Source organism: Oryctolagus cuniculus, chromosome 11 (assembly GCF_964237555.1).
Source record: "Oryctolagus cuniculus chromosome 11, mOryCun1.1, whole genome shotgun sequence".
Taxonomy (NCBI): domain Eukaryota; kingdom Metazoa; phylum Chordata; class Mammalia; order Lagomorpha; family Leporidae; genus Oryctolagus; species Oryctolagus cuniculus.
In genome coordinates this window covers 14,655,240-14,667,081 of record NC_091442.1, presented here as the reverse complement: position 1 = coordinate 14,667,081, position 11,842 = coordinate 14,655,240, and the positions used below count along the sequence as shown (strand labels likewise).

Below are 11,842 nucleotides of genomic sequence, written 5' to 3'. Positions count from 1 at the left end.
CTCCTAGCTTTGGCCTGGCCCAGTCTTAGCTGTTGCAGGCATTTGGGCATTGAACCTGTAGATGGAAGAGCAGCTCACTCGCTCGCTCTCCCTTTCAAACAAACAAGCAAGTAAAATGAATAAGTGGTGAGAGAAGTCAGGCTGGCTGTGGTGTGGGTGGGAGGTGAGTAAAGATGATGGAGAACTTTCGCATCATGATCTCAATGGAAGTTACCTGTGTGCAAACAATTCACCAAGCGGTACACTGGTATTTTTACACTGTATAAAATGCATTAATTATAACCTCATGAAACTATTTTTAAAGACATTGTATTTATTTGAAAGGTAGAATGACAGAGAGAGGGAGAGACAGAGAGATCTTCCATCCGCTGGTTTACTTCCCAAACATCTTCGACAGCCAGGACCAGGCCTGGTGAGATCCAGGAGCCAAGAACTCCATCCAGGTCTCCCAGGCAGGTTGCAAGGACCCAAGCACTCGGGCCATCATCTGCTGCTTCCCAGGTGCATTAGAGGGAGCTGGATCAGAAGCAGAGGCGGGACTCCATCCCAGGCACTCCCATACAGGGTGTGGGCCTCCCAAGCAATGGCTTAACACACTGCATGATACTTGGCCTCATAAAAATATTTTTAAAATTCAAAGGAACAATACATTCTATGTAATGTACATTCTATGTACATTTATGTACAAAATCTTAAGTAGTGATCTCGGATGGGGAAATGAGAAGAAGTTTGTGACTTTCTTAACCCATTTTAGGACTTCATGGTAAGAATTCAATAAATGGTGGCCATTGTTTAATGAGACAGCTGCCGTCATTATCACCTCCTGTTTCTATTGCAAATCGATCAGAGCGCCCTCAAGTGTCTACATTTTGTCATAGCATCTCAGTGACTGGCAGGAACATCTTTAATCCAAGTTTGAAGTTTCTATTGCAAAGGGCGACACTTTTTTTTTTCTTTTGCTCCAGGACCTTATTTAAAAAAAAAAAAAAAAAAGGTACCAAAATCCAGTCAGGTCCCAAGTCCCACTCAAACGTGCCCACAACAAGCCCCTGAGTGGTGTCACAAAGGGGAAAGCAGAAGGTAACACACAGTGTACTTCCTCCGAGTTCCAGTGCCACTGGAACAGGATCTGGCTTCACCGGAAGTCTCCACAGAACATTTGAAACTGACATTGCACGAGGTTCCAAGGGCTTCGCAGTAACTACGGTCCCACCCAGCGTTCCTGACCACTTCCGGTGTGCCAGGCTCCCTACTAAGCGGGAATTCAAAAAGCCCATGGGAAAATGGAGCTAAAAGATAAGCTTATTTAAGTGCAAAAAACTTTGAAATCTGTGCATAGCTTTTTTATAAAACATGTTGTCCATGAACTCTTCAAAGACCCTTTAGATGCATGGATTTGGAAATTTCTTTGCATCCAAATAAATGTTTGTCCATAAACTTTTTGAAGTCACGTTGTGTAGGTCCACTTGTTCCTTTCATCTGTAAAAGGACTGGGAAGTATATATTGTTCCATAGCCTGCTTTCCCCCCTCAGCAGTGCACTCTGGGCATCTTTCCATGTCAATAACTGTATCTGGGTCGGTAAGGACTTGATTCAAAGGCTGAGAAACAAACAGTCCGCAGCCTCCGTGCAGGTGAAGATCAGTAATAGTTAACATTTATTGAGTGCTTTATTACCCGCCAGGCCCCATGCTAATTGTTTAACATGAACTGGCTCTCATTTGATCCTTGAGGCAATCCCGGGTGGCTTCAATTATTATTCAGATGAGGAGCCTGCGAAGGAGCACATCCAAGGTCAGACAGCTGCTGTCTGTGCAGAGCTGGGATTCAAAACCCAGGCGGGTCTGGCGTCTGGTGCTGAGCAGGCAGTCAGGGGCACAGGGCAGGGTCCTCCAAGGGGGGAAAGGATCCCCCAAAGAAGCCTGCAGGCAGGCAGGAGGGTGTGTGGGCCGAGGCCACCTAGCGGGCAGTTTCTCAAAAGCCGCCGTCCCCCATGGAAAGGACAGGAAGGCTTCCTGCAAAGGGTGCCACTTGGACCAGCTCCCCACCTCCGGCCAAGAAGGGAGCCACCTACCAGCCCCTAAGTGGCTTCATGTCAGGCTTACGTGGGTTCAGGTCCTGACTGTGTCACTCTCCAGGGGTTTTGTTTTTGTTTTGTTCATTTTTTTTTTTTTGGAGTTATTTATCATTTATTTGAAGGGGCAGAGTGAGGGATGGAGAGAAAGAGAGATGAAAATCTTCCAGCTGCTGGTTAACTTCCCACATGGCCCTGGGCCAGTCCGAAGCCAAGAGCCAGAACTTCATCTAGGTCTCCTGAATGGGTGCAGGGCCCCAACACTCAGACCGTCTTCCCCTGCTATCGCAGGCGCATTAGCAGGAAGCTGGATTGGAAGCGGAACGGTGCACTGCAATATTGGATGCAGGCATCACCAGCAGTGGCTTAATGCGCCGCACCACAACACAGCCTCTGGTTCTTTGTTTTGTTTTTTTTTAAGCATTATTGAGGGAGCCGGCAAGCCAACCTAGCAGTTAAGCTGCCCACACCCCACACTGGAGTACCTGGGTTCCATTCCTAGCTCTGGCTACTGACTCCAGCTTCCTGCCAACCCAAACCCACGGGAGGCAGTGGTGATGGTTCAGATCATCGGTTCCTGCCATCCAGGTGAGAACATGGGTTGAGTGCCCAGCTCCCCATTTCAGGCTGGTCCAGCTCTGGCCATGCAAGGGTTTGGGCGTAACAGCTTTGCTGAGGTGTAATTGAAGTACATAAACGTTCATATTTAAATTGCATAATTGGATGAGTTTCCATGAAGGCACCTACTCATGGAAGCATCCAAATGATGAATGTCTCCATAAGCCCCTCACCCAATTCTCTCATGCCCTTTTGTATGGCACCTCCCCTCCACCCACCTGCCCGCCTCCAGGCGACTGTGGTCACTACAGATGACCGTCTTCACTGGAGATGGTTTGCACTTCCTGGGATTTTATAGGAATGGGATCGTCGGTGTATACCCTTTTCATCTGACTTCTTTCACTCAGTGTAACCTTTCTGAAATTCATCCATATTGTTGCATGTACCAATAATTGGTTCCTTTTTGTCACCAAATAGCATTGAGGTTCACAGACAGTCCCAACTTACAATTTCTTTTTTTATTAAAGATTTATTTATTTATTTGAAGGAATTACACAGAGAAGGAGAGGCAGAGAGAGAGAAAGAGAGGTATTCCATCCTCTGGTTCACTCCCCAATTGGCCACAATGGCCGGAGCTGAGCCGATCCGAAGCCAGGAGCCAGGAGTTTCTTCTGGGTCTCCCAGGTGGGTGCAGGGGCCCAAGCACTTGGGCCATCTTCCACTGCTTTTCCAGGCCGTAACAGAGAGTTGGATCGGAAGCGGAGCAGCCAGGACTTGAACCATATGGGATGCCAGCACTGCAGGTGGCGGCTTTCCCCGCTACACCACAGCGCCGGCCCCCCAACTTACAATTTCTTAACTTTAGATGGTTGGAAAGCATACACGCACAATCGTTCTATTTTTCACTTTCAGTACGGTACTCAGTAACTACATGGCACGTTCAATATTTTATTATAAAACAGGCTGTGTTGGATGACTTTGCTCAACTAGGGCCTGAGTGTTCTGGACATGTTGAAAGCAGGCTAGGCTGAGCTATGATGTTTGATGATTCAAATGCATCTTCAATTCACGATACTTTGAGCTTCCGGTGGGTCCATCAGTGCGAAACCACGTGGTAAGTTAGGTGGCATCTGTGTTGGCTGCAAGCTGCCCTGGAGTAAGGGAAAGCCTTCTGGGTGAAGTGACTCCTGAGGCTCAGTTCTCAGGAAACGGGGACACAGCCAGGAACGGAGCAGCGAGGGGGATGGGTGTGCTGGCCCCACAAGGGCTCACGAGGACACACGTGCTCATTCCTCTCCGGGAAGTGTCTAAAAATAGAATTCTTGGGAATCAAGTGCTTCCAGAGGCACCCACATTCCTGAGCCAAGTTCTAGAACATTCTGGAACATTCACTTCCCAGACTCATGTTGGAGAAGTCCATCTCGCGGTGACTGGCAGGTTGAACAGACTGTGACGTAATCAAAGTGCACTGTTATTTTTGTCTCCTGATGCCCCTTCTGAATGTGTTCCATGAAGAAATACTTTCCCGACCTCTGGGCGCAAACTCACCCCCATTCTTCCTCTCGGCGAACAGACAGTTCTGTGGCCACTTCCATCCTGACCACATCCCAGTTTAGAAATCAGAACATCAGAGGCCGGCTCTGTGGCTCAATAGGCTAATCCTCCGCCTTGCAGCGCCGGCACACTGGGTTCTAGTCCCAGTCAGGGCGCCGGATTCTGTCCCAGTTGCCCCTCTTCCAGGCCAGCTCTCTGCTGTGGCCCGGGAGTACAGTGGAGGATGGCCCAAGTGCTTGGGCCCTGAACCCCATGGGAGACCAGGAGAAGCACCTGGCTCCTGCCTTCGGATCAGCGCAGTGCGCCAGCCGCAGCGGCCATTAGAGGGTGAACCAACGGCAAAGGAAGACCTTTCTCTCTGTCTCTCTCTCTCTCACTGTCCACTCTGCCTGTCCAAAAAAAAAAAAAAAAAAAAAGAAAGAAAAAAGAAATCAGAACATCGGGTTAAGCTACTGATCAAAACTCCCAGTCCAATTTCGGTTTCAACCTTCTTTGCTCCTTCAATTAAGACCCATGGGGGAGAGGCAGTCATGGGGGGGTTGGGGGGGCGTCCTTTTCTACATCTCCCCTCCCCTCCCCTGCAAGAGGGGAGAGGAAGGGTCTCCCTTCAGCTGTCACCATCCTGGCTGGCTTCCAGCTGTCTTTGCCCAGCAGGCATTTATTGTGGGACACCGTTGTGGTCTCCAGGGAGATGGGCAGGGTCCCTCTCACCCTTGGGGGTGCACCTCTCCTGCTGGGGCTCCCTTGTAACTCCCTTCTTGGCCCATAGAAATCTGGGAGCCGACTCCAGCTTCTTTTTGTGTCACCCGCTTGCCCCTCCAGGGGGAACTATGGGACAGGACCCAAGCTGACCCTATGTGGGCGCACTCATGTGGGTTCTCTGCACACGGCAGGTCCGCGGAGACACACAAGCAGCCTTTAGCAGGAACCGCCCTGAGCGTGGACGGACAGCGCATCCACCCTGCAGCTCCTTCGCCGAGGCAGCAGGCAACCCGTTTCCCAGCCTCCAGATACCCCTGCCCTCACCAGGCCCCAGGACCCCACAGGTAACAAAAGACACGAGTTTTCAGTGACCACAGCCACATTTTAGCAGCTGTAAGCTTTGGACTATGCCTTTGCAAGATGATCACTGGTTGTCAGCACAGAGCCTTCTAGAAACATTGCACCCACCTCCCTGAGCCTCAATTTTCTTGTATCCTTGGTGCAGTGACAATAGGGTTAATGCAGGACTGAGAGATAGAGCGAATTCACATTCACGCTCGGATTCCAGTCGCAGACCTGCAGCTCCGTCTCTGTGCTGCCATTTCCCAGGGGCTTGTGCATCTCTGGGTCTGTTTTCTCCTCTATCAAACGGTTCCCGTGAGAGCCCCCACTCCATAGCATCTCCGTGGGGCTGGTTGAGTAAATGTGTCGTCAGGGCCTAGCACCACGCTGAGAGTTACACATGCAGCCAAGGTGGGCTGGACAGGCTCTGTGGCTGCTGCTGATGGAGCAGGGGAGGTGGGACCCCTCCCTGCCAGGCCCTGTTTTGGAATGCTTCAGCCTGGCTGCAATCCAGGGCCCTGGGAACGGAGAGGACATGCTGTCCCTCCCAGCAGCCATGCCGATCCAGGTTAGGAAATCAGCGTGTGACCGCAGAGCACAGCTGGGCATGGCTTCACCCCAGCCTGCTGGCTGCTGGCTGGCTCTGTTCTAGGTCCTGATCCCAAGGCTTGCGAGCGCAGGGTTGGCACACCAAGAAGCGCGAGTCTCTGGCTCCTCAGGCATGCCGGCTCATGGATCACAAGCTTCACGTGACCCTCGGATTGCGGTCAGGCTGTCTGGGGCTTGGCAAGCGTCAGCCCCGGTCTGCACACTTCTCAAGCCACCCCAGGCTGCAGGCCACTGGTTGGGCAACGCATGACCTCGGGCTGGCAGCCCCGGCAGGTGAGCACTGTCTGAGCGTATAGAACATTTTGTTCTTTCGAATTCCAAGAGCCAGAGGATGAACTTTTCCCAGCCTCAATTCACCCCCCTGCCCACCTCCACCCCACGCCACTTACTTAATTTGTAACTTTGGGCCAGGTCCTTCACCTCGCCGAGCTGCCCGTGTTCCCGATCATCCAGTGCAGATCAACAAGTGCCTCTGCCGGTCGGGGCAGTCGAGAGACTCAGAGAGTGACAGCCTGGCAGACATGGAGCGCGCACGCGTGCGTGTGTGTGTGTGCGTGCAAGTGCCCACGCATGCACTATGGTTTGGATGTGATTCGGTGTGTTCAGGGCAGTTGTGAGACTTGGGGAAGGAGTTATAGCCGTTGCACGCACACTGGCAGGCACTCAGCGTGTGTGTGTGTGTGTGTGTGTGTGTGTGTGTGTGATGGCTTGGATATGGCTTAGCATGTCTCCAAGGTTCATGTGTTGAAGGTGCCAGCATGCTGGAGTAGGAGGTGATGGTGGGACCTAGCGGGAGACCCTGGGGCACTGTCCTCCAGGGAATCAACAGAAGGCATGAACAGATTTCTCATGAGCCCCATGAATCCTTGTACGAGGACTTGTTATCAAGAGCAAACCAGCTCTCCCCACTCTCCGACTCCTGTCCACTGTGCGACCTCTCCTTTTCCCATGGGCTCACACCATGAGGCCTTCCCCAGAGCTGAGCAGAAGGCAGCTCTTGAACCTCCCAAACAGTGAGCTCGGTAAACCCCTTTTCTTTATAATGTGCCTCGGGCACTGTTACAGCAACAGAAAGCAGGCTAATACAGGGGTTATTATCGCGATCAGGGGCAATAGCCACCAAGTAGAAAACAGTGCAGTCTACTCACTGTAGTGACTGAGAACGCAAACACAGGAGGCAGCCAGCCTGGGCTCGCCACCTGTGTGGCCACAGGCAGCTGCTCAACAGGACTCGGATCACCAGGAACAACGCCTGGCACACAGTGATCACCTGATAATCATGAACTATGGTTAATAATAACGATAGTGATGCTGCTGGAACAGCACAGATGGGGGATTTGGATAGTGTTCACATGGAAGTCCTATTTAGTGAGCACCTACTATGTACCTGGTGCTGCTGGAACCACCATGTATGGCCATGTATGTGTACATGAATTCACACACACATGCACCCACTTAGACAGGTACTTCTGTTTTCATTGTTTAAGATTTCTATGTTATAAAAATAAAACAGGTGCAGAATCACACAAATGAAAACTATAACTTAAAAAGCTGTTTCACAGCAAACACCCTTGCAACCACCAACCAGGTCATGAAACGAAGTTTTCCAGCCTCCCCAGGAGTGCCCCTTCCAACCGCCCTGCCACGTGCTACAACCCAACCACAAACCTCCCCCGAGAATAACATCTTTTTTTTTTTTAATATTTGCAATGTATATTTCTTTTTTTCTTTTTTTTCCTTCCCAAAGAAACCTTTTATTTATTTAAAGAATACAAACCATGCATTTCATAAGTACAAATTTAGGAATATAGTGATTCTTCCCACCATACACTGCCCTCCCACCAACACTCCCACCCCTCCTCCTCTTCCCTCTCCCATTCTCCACTAACATCCATTTTCTATTAACTTTATACACAGAAGACAAACACTATACTAAGAGTTAAACAATTTGCACACACACACACACACAATTGTTCAACAGTCAAGACAAGTGCTATTCAAAGTCATTGCATCTTGAAGTTAATTTCACTTTTTTAGAAACTTAATTTTTTTTTTTTTTTTGACAGGCAGAGTGGACAGAGAGAGAGAGAGAGAGAAACAGAGAGAAAGGTCTTTCTTTACCGTTGGTTCACCCTCCAATGGCCGCTGAGGCCGGCGCACCACACTGATCCGAAGGTAGGAGCCAGGTGCTTCTCCTAGTCTCCCATGTGGATGCAGGGCCCAAGAACCACTGCACTCCCGGGCCATAGCAGAGAGCTGGACTAGAAGAGGAATAACCGGACAGAATCCGGCGCCCCGACTGGGACTAGAATCCGGGGTGCCAGCACTGCAGGTGGAGGATTAGCCTAGTGAGTCGCGGTGCCGGCCTAGAAACTTAATTTTAACTTTAAAGAAGCACCCAAGAATGATACATCTTTTGCGAGCACTTAGACATAATTAAACTTTCTTTTTATTTGACAGAGTTGGTGAGAGAGAGAGAGACAGAGAGAAAGGTCTTCCTTCCATTGGTTCACCCCCCAAATGACCTCTACCCCCGGCGCGCTGCGCTGATCCGGAGCCAGGAGCCAGGTGCTTCCTCCTGGTCTCCCATGCGGGTGCAGGGCCCAAGCACTTGGGCCATCCTCCACTGCCTTCCCAGGCCACAGCAGAGAGCTGAACTGGAAGAGGGGCAACTGGGACAGAATCCGGCACCCCAACCGGGACCAGAACCCAGAGTACTGGTTCCACAGGCCAAGGATTAGCCTAGTGAGCCGCGGCACTGGCCCACAAGCTTTTTACTTTAGAGAAAAGTACCTCCTCCTTTGATGGCCACTTCTTTCCACTGGGGTCTCACTCATGTGAGTGAGGTCCTTCATGTAGGACATTTTTTGCCACAGTGTCTTGGCTTTCCCTGCCTGAAATGTTCTCGTGGACTTTTCAGCCAGACCAGAATGCCTTAATGGCTGATTCTGAGGTCAAAGTGCTACTTAAAGCGATTGTTATCCTATGAGTCTGCTGTGTGGACTGCTTCCCATGTTGGAGCATTCACTCCTTTTTAATTCTATCTATTACTATTACCAGATATTTAATTCTATCCATAAGATCACTTTAACACTTAAGGTGGTATTTTTATCAACTAGCTTAAGGGGATTTGGGGTCCCACAGCACATTTTAACTGTATCCTTAGAAGTAGGAATATATGAAGAACAATACAGCTTTACAATTACAAACTTCATACACTTCACAATGACTTTAGGAACGTGGTGATTCTTCCCACTGTGCCTGCCGTCCTACCCATATTCCCACTCCTCTTCCTCTTCCCTCTCTTATTCCCACTGTTATTTTTATTGAGATCTATTTTCAATTTTATTTTTAAAAGATTTATTTATTTGTTTGAAAGTCAGAGTTACACGCAGAGAGAAGGAGAGGGGGAGGGGGAGAGGGAGGGGGAGGGAGAGGTCTTCCATCCTCTGGTTCATTCCCCAAATGGCCAGAACTGCTGGAGCTGTGCTGATCTGAAGCCAGGAGCCAGGAGCTTCCTCTGGTTCTCCCCATGCAGGGGCCCAAGCACTTGGGCCACCTTCCAGTGCTTTCCCAGGCCACAGCAGAGAGCTGGATTGAAAGTGGAGCAGCCAGGACTCGAACCAGTGCCCATATGGGATGCCAGCACTGCAGGTGGTGGCTTTACCCACTATGCTGGCCCCTTCAATTGACGTTATACACATATGTTTAACTCTATGTTAAGTAAAGAGTTCAACAAATAGTATGAAAAAAAAAATGTTCCTCAACAGTCAAGACAAGGGCCGCTCAAGTGATTGCTTCTCAAAGTGTCAATTTCACTTCTATAGATTGCCTTTTAGGTACTCTATTAGCTATCACAGGTCAGGGAGAACATATGGTATTTGTCCCTTTGAGACTGGCTTATTTCACTAAATATGATGTTTTCCAGATTCATCCATTTTGTTGCAAATGGCCAGATTTATTTTTTACTGCTGTATAGTATTCCATGGTGTACAGATCCTATAATTTCTTTAGCCAGTTTTCAGTTGATGGGCATTTGGGTAGATTCCATGTCTTAGCTATTGTGAATTGAGCTGCAATAAACATGGGGGTGCAGATAACACTTTCATATGCTGATTCCATTTCCCTTGGGTAAATTCCCAGGAGTGGATGGCTGGATATATGGGAGGTCTATATTCAGATTTCTGAGGTTTCTCCATACTGTCTTCCACAGTGGCTTTATCAGTTTACATTCCCACCAACAGTGGATTAGAGCACCTTTTCCCCCACATCCTCGCCAGCATTTGTTGTTTGTTGATTTCTGCGTGAAAGCTGTTCTAACTGGGGTGAGTGAGCCTCACTGTGGATTTGATTTGCACTTCCCTGACGGCTAGTGATCCTGAACACTTTTTCATGTGTCTGTCAGCCATTTGGATTTCCTCTTTTGAAAAATGCCTGTTTAAGTCCTTTGCCCATTTCTTAACTGAGTTGTTTGTTTTGTTCTTGTTAAGTTTCTTGATCTCTTTATATATTTATATATTCTGGTTATTAATCCTTTATCAGTTGCATTGTTTGCAAATAATTTCTCCCATTCTGTCGTTTGCCTCTTCACTTTCCTGAGCATTTCTTTTCCCATAGGAAGTTTCTCAATTTGATATAATCCCATTTGTTAATTATGGCTTTGATTTCTTGTGCCTCTGGGATTTTTTCCAAGGATTTTTGCCTGTGCCAATGTCTTGCAAGGTTCAAAAGTAACTTCTAATCTGACTTCCATAGCAGTTACTTCTTTGTATTTCTTTATGGCTCAGTTACCCGAGTATTCATTCCCAGACTTTACAGTTTGGTCTTGCTCATTTTTCAAAGTCTTGGTAAGACTGTTAAGCCTGTTTTCATCTCCGGTTTCCCCCTGTAGCCCAGTCCTTCCTTTGCAGCTTACCTGCTGAAGATTTCAGGCTGCATGACCTGCAGAGCTGACGAACAGCTGGATTTTGCCATTGCATCCGCCCAGCACAGTACGACATGGCCCTCTGACCCTGGCATTGCCTGCAAACTAGCAACTGGATCAGACCCTGGTTCTGGTCTTTCGGCATGATGATAGATAATGCTGGAGATTACTCCTCTTTAGATGTTAGCACCCAGTGTATACAATGACTGGATGCTTTCATTCATTGCTGGTCACAACATGGCAATATTGTATCATTTTTGCTTTCATATACTACCTGTACTAATTTTAATACATTTGTTTTACTCAGTGCTGCAATCCATGTAGGAAAGGTAGGAAAAATACTTGATTATTTTCCTTTTAGGGGCTATTTACCTAGTTTTCCAGAATATATTCTTCCCATGCTGTATTCAGGTGATCAATTTTTTTTAAAAGATTTATTTATTTATTTGAAAGGCAGAATTGCAGAGACAGAGACAGAGACAAAGACAGAGAGAGGGGTCTTCCATCCGCTGGTTCATTTCCCAGATGGCCACAATGGCCAGAGCTGTGCCAATCTGAAGCCAGGAGCCAGGAGCTTCCTCTGGGTTTCCCACGTGGGTGCAGGAGCCCAAGCACTTGGGCCATCTTCTACTGCTTTCCCAGGCCATAGCAGAGCTGGATCGGAAGTGGAGCAGCGGGGACTTGAACTGGCACTCATATGGGATGCTGGCCCTGCAGGCAGCAGCTTTACCCGCTACACCACAGCGCTGGCTCCCCAGTGATGAATTATTGCTTTTGCTCATCATCATCACAACTCAGAAATCCAAACATATCTGTTGAGTTTCATTTTTTTAAAAGATTTATCTATTTGAAAGTCAGAGTTACACAGAGAAGCAGAGGCAGAGAGAGAGAAAGGTCCTCCAACTGCCATCACTCCCTAGATGGCCACAATGGCCAGAGCTGTGCCAATCGGAAGCCAGGAGCTTCTTCTGGGTCTCCCACATTGGGGCAGGGGCCCAAGGACTTGAGCTGTCTTCTACTGCTTTCCCAGGCCATAGCAGAGAGCTGGATCTGAAGTGGAGCAGTGGGGGCTTGAACTGG

At 48.7% G+C, this 11,842-nt stretch overlaps 1 protein-coding gene across 1 annotated transcript in view; it reads left to right on the top strand.

Annotated features, from left to right (window-relative positions):
- Positions 1 to 5,121: 5,121 nt before the first annotated feature.
- The window catches only part of TTPAL (alpha tocopherol transfer protein like), a 28,814-nt gene continuing 22,093 nt past the window's right edge, over positions 5,122 to 11,842 (top strand). The window contains exon 1 of the mRNA XM_051845016.2: positions 5,122 to 5,231. The gene's annotated coding sequence lies outside the window, so the exon portion shown is untranslated. The remainder of the gene's footprint in view (positions 5,232 to 11,842) is intronic.